Here is a 15,068-nt window from a genome sequence, read left to right on the forward strand (position 1 = left end):
ATTCTCAATGGTAGCCTTGTGTTTTTGCTTTTTCTCAATGGTAGCCAATTTTTTTTCCAGTTCTCAATGGTAGCCTCAAACTTTTAAAAAGTTACAAACGTAACCTTATTGTTACAAAAACGTTAGTTAGCCGTTAACTTTAAAAAGTTACATTAATGATTTTGTGGTTACATTTAAATTTAGTCAGTAATTAAAACTCCCACCAACCCTCATTTAACTCGAAAATCTTTTCTTTCTCTTTCACTCATCTCATTCATCTTCTACCTTGGTTCTGCGTGAGGATTGCTATTTCTGGGAAGTTCTTTGGGGAAGGATTTCGGCAATTAAGAAGCGATTTTCTTATCCTTTGTTTGGAAAACGCAAGGTATGTACAATTATTCCTTCTTATTTTGTATAATTTTGGTGTTTGATGTTGCATGAGTTGTGAAATGGTTAAATCAAGTGAAATCGAAAAAATTAGGGTTTTTTGCTGAATTACGTAGTTGTATGTTGTTATATGTATAAATTGTATGTTTTTTTTGTTTGGGTTTTGCTGTTTCGGTTAATTTTGGGTAAAATTGCATGAAATGCGCAAGGTTGTATGTGTTTAGGGTTAAAATTACATGCGTTATGAGAAAGCTTGTATCTTGTTTTTGTAGATCATCTGTATTTTTTTTTTTAAAAAAAAAAATTCATACTTAATTGTTGCAGAATGGATTATCCAGTGGTGCTTAAGTTTCAATATAAGCATACTGATGTTGAAGTTATTATAGATGACATTGATAAGGCTTCTCTGATTGATGTGATCGTAGACTATTTGGAAATATGTAGGATAGAGAAATTGGAAACACCTAGATACCCTAGGTTTGAGTATTGTTGGAAGATGAGACAATATGAGATTAGGAATGATTTTGAATTCATGGAAATGTTTGAGAGGCTACCTGGTAAAACTCTGATTTATATTTGGGTTGATAATGGTGAGTGTGAAACAGATATTGCACAAGCTGCATTTAATTTAAGAACTAGTAGGTTAGCAAAACAACTACATGAACAACGGGTAGAGGAAGGAAGAAAAGCTGTCAATGAACCTAATCAACATAGGAAAGTAGTAGAATCTGGACTAAAGGAACCACCAGTTAGCTATGTGCTTGGAGGAGGTGGAGATAAGGACAAAGCAATGGAATTAGTACCTTTGAACAGTACAATGCAGGCTAGGGAAAATCAAATTTTGCATCAGCAATTAAGTGATATGCAGATTGACCCTGACATGACAATGGCTGACATAGAATTAGAAAAAGAGATGTATAGGGACTCTTGCAGAGGAAAAGGTAGAGGAAGTAGAGGGAGAGGAAGAGGGGGGGGGGAGGGAGAGGTAGAGGTAGCAGAGGGGGCAGAGGGAGAGGTAGAGGTAGCAGAGGGAGGGGTAAAAGTACTAGGTAAACTTTTCAGCAGTGGTTGGGTATGGACAATCCTGGGGTTCAAACTCAAACCCAAATGCCTCCTGCAGATCACATCCCCAACACTGAATTACACACACCCCCAGTTCATGTGGTGAGGAGGAGCCCAAGAAAACAAGGAAAGAAAGCCCCAACCCCTGTTCCAGAAAATGCTGACCAATCACCAGTAGCTGAAATTCAACCTAATGATACTGCACACCTAAACCAACCCCCTCTTCCCAATGACCATGCTGACATTCAAACACAAGAAAACCTCATTGCACCTTCTTTTAATCATACTCCATTCAACCCTACACCTGAAATAGGGGAGCAAGGAAAGACATCAGGGTCAACTAGGTCTTCCCAAGCTTTCACTACTATTAAGAGGAAGATTCCTCTTACAACAGCTAGGAGGAAAGGGATAGTAATAGAGAATTCAGTCAGTGAGGGGAGCAACAGTCTCAGTCAAGGGGTTGGGAGTAGAAGGAGAAGGGAGGTCACTGTCAGTTTAGGTGATGACACCCTTATAGGGTTTGAAGATGATGATGAAGATGATTACATCCCTGATGATGATGTGGGAGTGTTGATGGATGATGATGATGATGATGATGATGATGATGAGAGTGTTGATGATGAGGATGATGAAGAAGAGATGGATGGGGCTGTTGCAATACATGACAATTTTGATCCTTTCACTGATGAGGTGTTTGATGATGGCAAAGATGATGACAATTATTTCATCAACTTATATAGGAATGGTGAGCTTTACAAAGATGCAGAATTTGGAAAGATTGTCCTTAAACCTTGGCTGTTATTTACTGATAAGCAACATGTGAGGGATGTGGTGAGGGATTATTGTATTCAAAGTGGCTTTTCAGTCATAGTTGAGAGGGCAACAAATAGCAGGTACACTGTCAAGTATAGTGCAATGGGGTGTGAGTGGAGACTACACTCATCTAAGTTACCTGATGGAATTACATGGGCAATTAAGTCCATAAAAAATTCTGAACACACTTGTTCTGGGTTAGATGTGAATAACCCAATGGTGAACTGTGCATGGGCTACAAGGGTGCTGATGGAAGATGTGAGGGCCAACAATGATATATCAGTAAAGTCCCTAAATGCTATACTTTTCCAGAGGTATGGTGTTCAAATGGCCCAGAGTACACTTTATAGGGTGAGAACACATGCTTTAAATGAGATTCATGGGTCTCATGATGAAAGCTATGCCTTACTTCCCAAATACTGTGAGATGATAAAGAGCACAAACCAAGGATCTGCTGCTCATTGTGCATGGGTTGAGCTAGCAGAACAGCCTGAGAAGCCACTAGTGTTCAAAAGCATTTTTGTTGCATTCAAAGGTGTCACAGATGGTTTGAAAGGGTGTAGGGGATTGATAGGTGTTGATGGTGCACACCTTAAGGGAAATCATGGAGGTGTTCTGCTCTCAGCTGTAGCCTTGGATGGGAACAATGAGTTGTTCCCATTTGCTTGGGCAATTGTAACTGCTGAAGACTTAGACAGCTGGATGTTCTTTGTCTGGCATTTGAAAAACCTGTTGCAAGGCTTGGGAAGGGGAGACAGTTGGTGCATAATTTCAGATAGGCAGAAGGTGAGCTTGTAGTGCTTTTCAGAAGTTATTTTTTGTTTATAATAATAGCTTGTTACACACTTAACCTGACTAAGTCATCATTTGCAGGGAATTGATGTGGCATTGACTGAGTGTTGGTCAGAAGTTGATAGGAGGTACTGCTGCAAGCACCTTTGTGCAAATTGGAAGAAATCTTTCCCAGGGCCATTGTTATTCTCTTTGTTTTGGTTGACTGTTGGGGCAAATTCAGAATTCACTTTTAGGAAAGCAATGGAAAAAATGCAGAAGGTTAACCCAGCTGGAAGAATTTGGTTTTCAAAGTTAGGTGAACAAAAGAGGTGGACCAAACACAAATTCAACCCTGAATTGAAGTGTGATGTCAATAAATCTAATTTTGTAGAGAGCTTTAATGCCACTCTAGGGATAGACAGATGCAGGCCTGTCCTTACATTACTTGAAGGTATTGCATTATACATCAAATTACATCACTTGCCTTATTGTTATGTATGTTTAACAATGATTGTCATGATTGTAGGCATAAGAAGAAACACAATGGTTAGGATAGCCACAAGGAGACAAGTATGTGAGACTTGGGAGAGGCAGGACATTTGCCCTAACATTGTCAGAAGGATTCAACAGCTCTGTCAAGAGAGTAGGACTTGCATACCATACATGTGTGGTAAAGGAGAGTATGAGGTAATGGATGGTAAGTCTACCCTTCCAGTGAGCCTAAACAAACACACTTGTTTGTGTAATGTCTGGCAGCTAACTGGAATACCATGTAAGCATGGTATTAGGGCCATAATTCATGCAAGGTTAGACCCCCACTCATTTGTAAGTGAGTGGTATTCTGTGAGCAAGTACAAAGAAGCATATAGCTCTGGTATTAGATCTATACCAGATGTAGAACAGTGGCCAGACATCAACATGCCAGCAATTAAGCCACCAACCATGAAAAGGGCCATAGGGAGACCAAGTAGGGAGAGAAAAAGGGCTGATGATGAAGATAGGAAGGGCAAAAGGGCTAAGACAATCAGATGCAGTAAGTGCAATGCATTTGGCCACAATCAGTTGACTTGCAAAGGAGGGTTGACAGCAAAGCAAAAGAATAAGCAAAAAAAGCAACAGCACAAAGAGCAGCCTGCAACAACTTCTCAACCACTAACAAGAGGAAGGTCAAGATCTGTTGGGCCATTAGCTGCTTCCCAGCCTTTTTGATTCCCACTCAAGTTCACATATATGTGATGTTTCTGTTTTAAAGTGAAAACAATTAGCTTTGAAGTCCTAGTTATGTGTATGACATTATTACTGTGTTTTTACTTTGTATGCAAATTTGGTCAGACTTTTGATGAACAAATATATTTGCTAATTTGGTAAGAATTGATTTGCAAATTCAAGTAAACTAGCAAACAACATTTTTATTCAATTATCAACTGGGATGCTTACAACCTTAACTACCCTTAACCACCCATACATATAATCAGTACCCTTCACCAACCATACATATATTCAGTACATCATATTCATGAAAAGAAAAAGGAAAATCAACACAACAACACTCTTCACACAAATCTTCAAGCCATCTTTCATGGCAGCAAGAACATCTGACCCAACTCCTTTGCTCCAAAATACAAGTTCATCCACTTCATTCACCCACGAAAAATATCCACAAAAGTTGCACTTGTAATATGCTCTCCCAGGATTGGTTCTTGTATCAGATATCCTAATGTCTGCGTACTTTAGTGGATAGCAGTTGCACCTTTGCATCTTCGTCCATTGTTCAGCCATTGACACCAAACTGAAGTTTGCAGGAGAGAGAAAGTGTTTGGTGAGAGAGAGAGAGATACAGAGAAATAGAGAAACAGGGGATAGGAATGGGGTTTTATAAAAGAGGGAAATATTTTTTTTTGAGGGAAACTTTGGAGCCAAAAATATGGGCAATTTAACCTCAGTACATATATGTAACCGTAACTTTTTAAAGTTAACGGCCAACTAAAGTTTTTGTAACAATAAGGTTACGTTTGTAACTTTTTAAAAGTTTGAGGCTACCATTGAGAACTGGAAAAAAAATTGGCTACCATTGAGAAAAAGCAAAAACACAAGGCTACCATTGAGAATTTCCCAAAAAGAAATTAAACGAACCTGAAATTTCTTGGGTTGGATATTTTTATTTTGGGTAAGATACTTTGAGTGAAATCAATAGAAAAGATTAATAATATAAATTAATTAATCAATGAGTTTAGTTGATAATAATTTGATATTTATAGTAGTGTTGGCCTGTTGGGGTTGTTGGAAAAGAAAAGTCTCTTAAAGGCATAAGTAAGTGGCTCAAATTTGCCGACTTGCCGTGCTACAACAGCTGATTCTGCTATTAGACTTTTGTTCGTACCACGTAATTAAATTGGATGATACGCTCAGCACTTACAAAATATGGAGTACAAAGAAATTAGCTATAGCATAAACTTGGTTGTTGATTTCAATCCTATAGAAATGACATAGAGACGATTCAAGTTAAAGGAGATAGGTGATAAGTGATACCTTAGTTTAAGACCCTACTTAATGTTAAATTAGACTGAAATTGATGCATTTTGCATGATTGCACTTCATAATTGTCAATAGATTTGAAAGTTATCTATTTCGATATAGATATTAAATGAAATACTTATTGCCTAAATATGAAATTAATCAAATCTAGATCTAGGAAAAATTGTCATCATTAATCCTAACTTTATCTCATCCGCCAATATTAATCCCATTTTTTTCATATCACTCCCAACTTTGTACCCCATTAATTTCTATCACACTCAACCTATCATCTAACTTGATATTGCAAGTTACCAGACACGTGTCGACACATGATAGGTACAAAAAAATTAAAAATAACCCTAACCCTCACGCAAGGTGGCAGCCCCGCCACCTCCAGGCTCTAGCAAGCGGCAGCCCCTGCCGTTTTCGGCAAGAGGCAAGCCCTCCCATTTCCGGTAGGAGGCAGCCGCTACTATAACCGCCAGATCCAGCCCCTGTTATTTCAGGCATGAGGCAGCCCCTGTCGTTCGGGCAGCAGGGCAACCCCTGCTGTTTCCGGCAGGGGGGTGGTCGAAATTGGCCGGAGAAGGCAGACCGTCATTTCCGTCCCCTTCCCCCTCCAATTCCACCACTTTCCACCTCCAAGTTCACCACTTTCTCCCTCCGATTTCACCCACTTCCTCCTTCGTTTCAACCCTCCCATCTCTTCCCCGTCGAATCCCTTCTACCCGCTGCCTTCTCCGGCGAATTTCGACCACCCCCATGGTGATTTCGCGAGTGACACTAAAGGAGGAGGTAAAGAAGGGGAGGTGGTGGTGGTGGAAGTGGTTGTGGATTTTAAATTTTTTTTTTTAATCTATCATGTGCAACTAATCACAAATTAACAAAATTTACCTCTTCAACCAGTTCCAATACATTTGTGTTTGATAGAAATTAATGGGGTACAAAATCAGGAGTATAGGAACACAAACTAAAGTTGGGTCTAATATTGGTGAATAGAGCAAAGTTGGGATTAATGGTGGCAAATTTTTCCAATGATCTATTATCAACTATGAAATAGTTGCGAATAAAATTCCAGAGCCAATAGCTATAACCCAGCAAATTTTAAAATAGCACTATAATAATGTCTATTTTTTTTTTAAACCCTATAATAATGTCTATAAATAAACTCATTAGAGTCATTACTGGAGTATTTTTTTCATAATTTTATATCTGTAATTTATCACTTTATTACTCAACGTTCCTAGAAATCAAGTTCGTTTAAGTTCTATTTCTATTTATAAAATTGTTGCTTAATTTCTGTTTCTATTCATAAAATTGTTGCTTTTATCTTGTTTTAATTGACACTGTATAAGTATGGATGATTCTACTAACACCATAACATGTTGACGTGGTATGTTATGGTTGGTCAATTTTTTATTTATTTTTAAAAGACAAATTATACTATACGTGTATGTATTATTACAAATACAAGTACTTTTTTTTTTTTTTTTTTTTTTTATAAATATAGCATTTAATTTTTTTTTTTTTAATTTTAAAAAATTATTTTCGAATTTCTTCCATGAGCGCACCTTCTGGATCTTCAATTGGAGCACAATTCAAAATAGTTGTTGCTATTAAAGGCGGAATTGTTGTAATTGGGTGGCGAATTGCTATAATTGATGGTGGATTAGAGGTTTTAATTGTCGCAATAGCTGCTGCGTTTTGGTGCTATTGGTGAAGCGTGGATTGAAGGTGGTGGTTGTTGCTGTGATAAGCGTGTCGCGTACCTAACAAAAATAAACCTAACTGGACCACTACTATGTAGACGGGCAAGCAAGGGTCGGATCCCAAGAGACTATGGTTCAACTAATTAAATAGACTCGGCAATTACTAAGCAAGTAACCAAATCAAATAAGTGAGAATAAATAACTAAAGAACTAATTAAAACGATTAAATCTAAACAATATGACAATTCAATGCTAAAAACATCCAAGATCAAGCATCACCACGAATACAATTAATGCAATAGACGTTCTACCCCTAACACATAATTCAATTAATTAATGAGGAAAAGTAATCCATGAATAATACCAATGGTCTCTCCCGAGCTGAGTTATCAATGGCTTCTCTAATCACAATCAAGCCTACTTCCGTGGAATCATGTAAATTAAAGACTTTGAGCACATTACTCTAAATTCCTAATCATCCATTCAACTACTCTCGTGATGAACTTCAAACCCTTAATTGATTTATTCAAATCCGTCAAAACCCAACTCCCGTTGCGATTAAAACAATGGATTAATAACAATACTAATTATCCCTAATCTAGTATTGGCATAAGCACAATCAATTAAGCATATCAATTACAATTATTATTAGAGAATTTAAAGAATTAAATCATGCATTAATCATATTCGGGTTCCGCTAGATCTTGGAATAAAGAAACTACTCACACATATTAATGAAAGCAAAAACAATAATCAATGAAGAAAACATGATTAATAAGTAATTAAAAGTAAAAGAAGAAATAAAGATGAATACCAATTGCTTGAATGAAGAAAAGTACCAATTGTTGATGAACAAAGATCAAAACTTGAAAATGCAAATTAATCTAGATCTAGAGAGAATATTAGGGTTCTAATGAATGTTTAAAAGCTGCAAAATATAATAACTAAGTATGTTTAATCGGGGTTTACAATGGGTATTTATATCCCTTAATTAAGAAATCCCGAAAAATAAGAAAACGGGCTTCGCGAAACTCCGCCCGGTTAGACCGAGCAAAGCCGCCCGGTCGGGCGCGACACACAAATTCGCCTCCTCACACAATACTCTGCCCGCCCGGTCTGCCAGGGCAATGCCGCCCGGTCCGGGCGGATAGGAGTTGAATTCTTCACTTCTTTTCTTCTTCGCCCTGGATGCTAGGGCAATGTTGCCCTCCAGGGCGATGGGGGTAAGATACATCTATGTACTACTTTGCTCTTCTCTTCCCCTCTCCTTCCTTTGCCCTGGCTGCTAGGGCAATGTTGCCCTGCTAGGGCGGACACGGGTATCATCACTCTTCCATCTTAACAAACTCTTGTGACCATCCAAATTAGTCTCGTTCATCCTGAAATACATCAAAAACATCGAAACTACCTATAAAAGCACAACATGATCACAACCAAATCAAAACAAGCTAAAATAAGCTATGAACAGTTAATCTAAGCTTGAAAACTACCTAAATGAACTCTAAAAACACGCTCAATATACGACTTATCATGCTGCGATTGGAGGCCAGAATTGTTGTAATTGGGTGGTGAATTGATGTAATTAACAATGGATTGAAGTTCAAATTGTTGGGTTTTGGTGTTTTTTTTGGAGCGTGAATTAAAGGTGGCGGTTGTTGCTGCGATTGGAGGTCGAAATTATTGTAATTGGGTAGTGAATTGATGTAATTGATGGTGGATTTGAGGTTCTAATTGTCACAATTGCTGCTATGTTTTAGTGTTGGTGAATTGAAGCGGCGTGGATTGAAGGTCGTGGTTGCGTTGGTGACTGGAAATGGTGTTGATGTGAGGTTGAGACTTGAGAGCTGGGCGGTGGTGATTGATTGCGGGGCTGAAGGATGCGGTAGACTGGGCTGCTACAGCAGTGCGATGGGTGGAGCGGCGAGAGAGCTACTGGTGGATACTCTGCTGTCCGACGGTTGGAGGTAGTTGTTTTGCTGCTTGGTGGTGCGGCAGCGGTAGGTTGCAGGTAGCTGGTTTGGGAGTTGTTGGCAGGGGCGCCCCAGTTTCTCTTCTTGATAAACAAGAAGTGTTTCTCTAGTGGCAAATGTGTAATAAAAACGCCTAGGGAATTGTAAACAAATGGTTTTTAAGCTGAATAAATGCTGACTGTGAGTTCCATTGAGGAAGTCACGTGGACTACTGAAGAAGCCGTTACATGGTGTAACGTTAGCGGCGTTCCATTTCAGCTTGCCTTCACCTCCACCTCCACCGAGAACAAACACCTCCACCATCACCTTCCTCTTTCGTCCCCACCGTCACCTCATCATCTTCCTCTTTCATCCCCACCGTCACCTCATCATCTTCCTCTTTCGTCCCCACCGTCACCCCATCATCTTCCTCTTTCGTCTACACCGGGGACAACCACCATTATCGGCGGCGAACATAGGCGGCTTCGCCGCCAAAATCAAACGAAAAACCCAATAAGAAAGGGTAAAATTTATGGCATGGTTAACCCTAAAGGGTAAGGGTTACCTTCCTCCATTGACGCCGTCATCGAACTTGAATAATTCCTCCATTGAAGCTGTCATCGAGTTCGAATTCCTCCTTTTAGACTTAATTCCCTCCATTGAAGCTTATTCCTACTGTTAGCAGTCCTTTTAATTGATCGACACCTCAAATTTGTCTCCCGTTTTCGTCGATTTATCGCCGGAGGTGGGAACTAATTCTGGGCAGTACTCACGATAGTGGTAAATTGCAAAAGGGGGTAAGTTGAACAAGGGGGTAACGGTAGGTTCACTCCGTCAACAGGTAATTCCAAATTTACCCTCATGAGAAACGCTTCTTGTTTATCAAGAAGAGAAACTTGGAATTACCCGTTGTTGGCGGTGGTGTAAAGGCAGGGACACAAAGGAATTTTCATAATTATGATTATGTATTTCTTAAAAAATTCATGTATTCTAAAGAATACACAATATAAATACAATTTTAATATATTATGGACCTTAAAAATAATTCAAACTAAAAATCAAAATACTTAATATAGGCCAATCAGAGATTTCATGGTGTCATTTTTTAAGAGTGATATTGTAGTATTTTAAGTATAAATTTCCATCGATAATGTGGTCAATTCACTCCAAAAAATTGCTTATGATTTAATATGAAATTCCTCATTTTTACATTCATTTATTGAAATTCCATGGGTTAGAATTGTAATGTGTTGTATGATTGTACAAAGTGATTCTAATTCTTATTTTAAACTTCATTTTGATTTGCTACTATTGGCCTATTGCTATTGACATAATTGGTTGAATATGGCTTCTGAGACTCAACATGTGAATTGCCTAGGATGGGCAGCTAGAGAATCAGGGATTCTATTGCCTTAGGAATTTAGTCGCAGGTATGATGGGAAAAATACTAGTACAAAGTTGATCTTTGTGATAAACAACAATTGTTTATCTAGTGGTGACATTGTAAATAAGTGCACAAATTGTTTACTTTTCATGAGTGAAACCGCTACTTAAGGGTACGTTTGACATCACTATGGACATATGGTTTTCTATTTTTTGGTTTTTTATTTTTTAAAAGTACATTATACATGTCACATAATGAATAAAAAACTATTTAGACTGATTAAAATCATGATAATTTTAAAAACTCACAACAGAAAAGTGGAAACACGACCTTTTCCCTGTTTCCTGTTTTTGGTTTTTAGTTTATTCTCCCATGGTTCGCCATAATATGAACCATCCTGGTAACAGTCTTGGGGTGATTAGGCTAGGTGGTCTTGGACATTTGGCTGTAAAGTTTGGTAAGGCTTTTGGACTGAAAGTTATGGTTTTTAGCACCAGTATATCTAAGAAAGAAGAGGCCTTGAGCGTGCTTGGTGTAGATGATTTTGTAAATTCATGTGATGAACAACAAATGAAGGTAATCATTGCTCAAGTGTATTATAGTACTAGATAGAGCTCCGGCCACCCTTTACCGTTCTAGACTAATAATTCTTCTCCAAGGCCCTCACTGGATCCTTGGACTTCATAGTCAATACTGCATATGGAGATCACCAGCTTGAGCCATATATGTGGCTTCTAAAGACATTTAGTGCTTAATTAAGTGCTGGTAGGCTTTCCAAAATAATATGCAGTTTTATATATGAATAAATGTCAATTGTTATTGAAACAACAGCCTAAGCTTTTTCAAAAGTTTACAAACATATAATACAAAAGTATAATTATATGACAACTTGTTCAAGTAATGATCCACAACCAATCAAGGCTGATACCACTAAGTAAACCAAAAGCTAGAAAAAGCACCAATAGGTTCCCTAGTGCCTTCTGCTCTGGTCCCTAAACATCAATTAAAACCATAACTTAGTTATCATTTGCTGGATAAAAAATCATATAACAGAGTTATTATATTTTTCATCAAATTACACTACTTACCCTGTAACCTTTGGGAGCCAAAGTCATCACATGCACAGTCAAGTAGCCATTACTGAATCCTAACAGAAATGTGAGCAAGAACATCTAACCTTGCGCTCTATATCGTGCAGTGAAGTAAAAGAGGGGCACAAAAAGGAATCGAGAAAGGGTCAAGATCACCAGGCCCTTTCGAGATTCCATCTTTATCACCTTGACCAAAGGGGAATATCTGCCGATAAAGTCTGAAAGATTATATGCTGCAATCAGTAATACAGGATACCTGCAAAACCATATTGTATAAAAATCAATGAGGCATAAGAGTGCTAGAATGAAATTCAGCAACTAATGGAAAAGTAAGAGATATTGCAAAACAAAAGTGGCCAATTAATATATTCAATGTATTCGGAAAAGAAAAAAGAACCAAAACAGACTAGTTTAGTTGATTACCAAGATCCTAAGGAGTGAGAGCCGGTGTTTTCGTATAGAAATCCCGGAAAAATCGACATCGACAGAACATATGTCAAGTAGATGACTAGGGCATAATCCCAGTTCAAGAATAACAATTGTTTCTGCGTCAAACAAACTACATCCACAACCTTTATGTTTAAGGAGTTGTCTTGTTAACTTCATATTCATTAAATTAGAAATTCAGAAGCTAAAAATAATATCATACAATAACAAAGTGGTGAAACTTGCCTGATTGGTACCCTTTGCTCGATAGTACTTTACTATCGGCAAGTTTGAAAAGTAAAATGGGTACATGCATAAGCAAATCAATTCGATCCCTACAGCAATTGACATGAATAATACTGCAGATGGAAGGGTATGGATCATTAGTTAAATTCAACATTAAGAAAAAAAATTGGGAAAAATACATTTTAATCTATGTTACATGGACTCGAGAACGGGTGTCGGACACGAACACGTGTCCAAGTGTCCTATCCGGCAAGTTTCAAAATTTTAAGACACTGGGACTCTGTCTGATATTTGGACATGGGTACAGGGACCCACGTCAATACGATACTTAAATTTATATAAATAATTATATAATTACAAAAGCTTTGAATATTTCATTTATCTACCCCTATTTTTTTATTTTAATTTTTTCTTCGATAAGTTCTCCTAATAAATGACAATCTCCTAGTGTATGAGTGCACAGTGAAGCATCGAATACGTGTCATGTGTTCGTGTCCGCAAAGTGTCGTGTCGACTTGGACACTTTACGATATTAGTCGTGTCCGATTAACATAGATTTTAATCTCAACTTTGCCAAATTTACTTTAAATAATACCAACTATTGATTATTCTACAATAATATCAACTTTCACCTTTGTATTTCTTCTAACAATCCGCAACCGGTCAACAAAAGGCAACAACTTTTATTGTAGGTTATTGGACACGTGTCGGATTGTAAGTGGTTAAATTTTTTTTTAAAAAATTAAGCAGCCACCTCCTCCAGCCTTCAACCGCCACTTCTTACCCCTCCCCAGCCCCAAAAGCGGCCAAAAACCCAAACCCTTGCCCTTAAAACCACCCCAAAATCGCCTATGGTTGTTTGAGTTATGGGCGGTTTTGAGGGATGGGGGCGGTTTCAAGGGCCAGAATTTGGAGTTTTGTCGGGTTTTGAGGGGAGGGAGTTGGTGGTTTCCAGTGGTGCTAGGGAGTGGGGGATGAGGCTGGGAAAGGTTTCCGGTGGCCTGAGTTTTGGGAAATAGTGGTGGCTCGTGGCTGTGCTTTTTTAATTTTGCTTTTTGATTTTTTTGGACCAATGTGTGACAAGTGAATCTTAATTACTTAAAAAAAATAAAAAAATAAAAAAAAATCCTTCTTAAAAGGTAACCAGTTTTTGGGATTGTTAGATGAAAATGAAGGTGAAGGTGAAAGTGAAAGTTAGGGTTATTGTAGAATAATCGATAGTTGATTGAGATTATTTTAAGTAAATTAGGCAAAGATTTTCCTTAATTAAATGCATTTTTCCTAACAAAATACTCCTACAAATGAAAAGTAATAAACTTACAGGCGCCCTTGCGTATACCACCAATAGCAGCTTTGGTAAAAATCCTCAAGATAGAAGCTAAGGTCCCCGAAGCTGCCATGCCCGCGTAATAGGATTGCATGAACCTTGATGGCATAGAGGCAAGGTCTCCACTAATCCCTCCTCTAACTAGCGCGTCTGCTATGCCAAAGAGGCCAACAAATATGCATAGTACTGCATAATTTCTCAGCTCTCCTCCTCCAGAGGTAATCACATCCAACTGTATCAAATATAAGAATATAATTAACTTAGCTGCTGCATACACACTTAGGCCCTGTTTGATTCACCTTAATTTTGCTGAACTGAAATTATTTTTACTGAACTGAACTTTTTTTTATCGAACTGAACTTAATTTTACTGAACTGGAATTATTTTTACCGAACTTAAATTATTTTTACTGAACTTAAATTTTTTTACTGATTTTCTATTATAATTCTTCTTTAAGAAAACTGAATTTTACTGAACTGAACTTATTTTTACTGAACTGAAATTAATTTTACTGACTGAAATTATTTTTACTTAATATTATTTTTGTAAGGTGAAGAGAACAGGGTCTTAAGTAAGATTCAGACGATGACAACAACAACAACAACAACAACAACAACAAGGCTAGAATAATGTGGAGGTGACATACCAGCAAACAACCTAGTGTAGCAAGGAAGAATAGACCAAATCCGCCATTGTTTCTCCATCTACTGTTAACTTTCGATATGTAGAAAGCCAGTACTGCCATTGTCACAACCAAAAATGGCTGATAAACAAAGGCAAGTACCCTTGAAGGGTGGTATTTCTTAAAAAAAATTATAAAAAAAAAAAAAAAAACACAATTTAGCCCGAAATAAACAAAAATTACTTACAAACAAACAACAAGAAGTTTAGTACCGGAAATATATGATAGTAGTAGTCCCCAATGCTAAGCATGGTGTACCATGACAAGAGAGATCCTATCCCAAATATCCAACATAGGAGTAATGCACTCCTATGCCCCTAATAACACACAAAATCAATTCATCAATTCGTGTAAATGTAGTCTAACAATTAACTAGTTGTATTGAAAATTTGATTCAAATTAGTTGGAGCATATTACCAATAATGTAGCTCCATTTTCAGTACCAAATCCTCACAAAGTTGAAAAAGACAACATAATTTTTAGTCATGACAAAATTGACAATTCTAATTATTAGTTATTCTAAAATGATACACCAACATAAATTTTTGTTATTAGGTGCCCTTAGGTTTGCATATATATTGCATATATATTATTAAACATATTCCTGGGCCTCAACTATCAGCTTATGCTTTTGGTTGAGTTGGTCCACTAACATGGTATCGGAGCCAGCGTGACATATAGGTCACGGGTTCGAATCTCATCCACCCCCCACTTTCAAGTGG

The 15,068-nt window shown here is 37.6% G+C and overlaps 1 pseudogene; it reads right to left on the reverse strand.

Moving 5' to 3' along the window:
• Positions 1 to 11,467: 11,467 nt before the first annotated feature.
• LOC145640476 (equilibrative nucleotide transporter 3-like) lies at positions 11,468 to 14,409 on the reverse strand (annotated as a pseudogene).
• Between the last annotated feature and the right edge of the window lie 659 nt (positions 14,410 to 15,068).

The sequence above is a fragment of the Chenopodium album genome, chromosome 7, assembly GCF_948465745.1.
Source record: "Chenopodium album chromosome 7, dcCheAlbu1.1, whole genome shotgun sequence".
Classification (NCBI taxonomy): Eukaryota; Viridiplantae; Streptophyta; class Magnoliopsida; order Caryophyllales; family Amaranthaceae; genus Chenopodium; species Chenopodium album.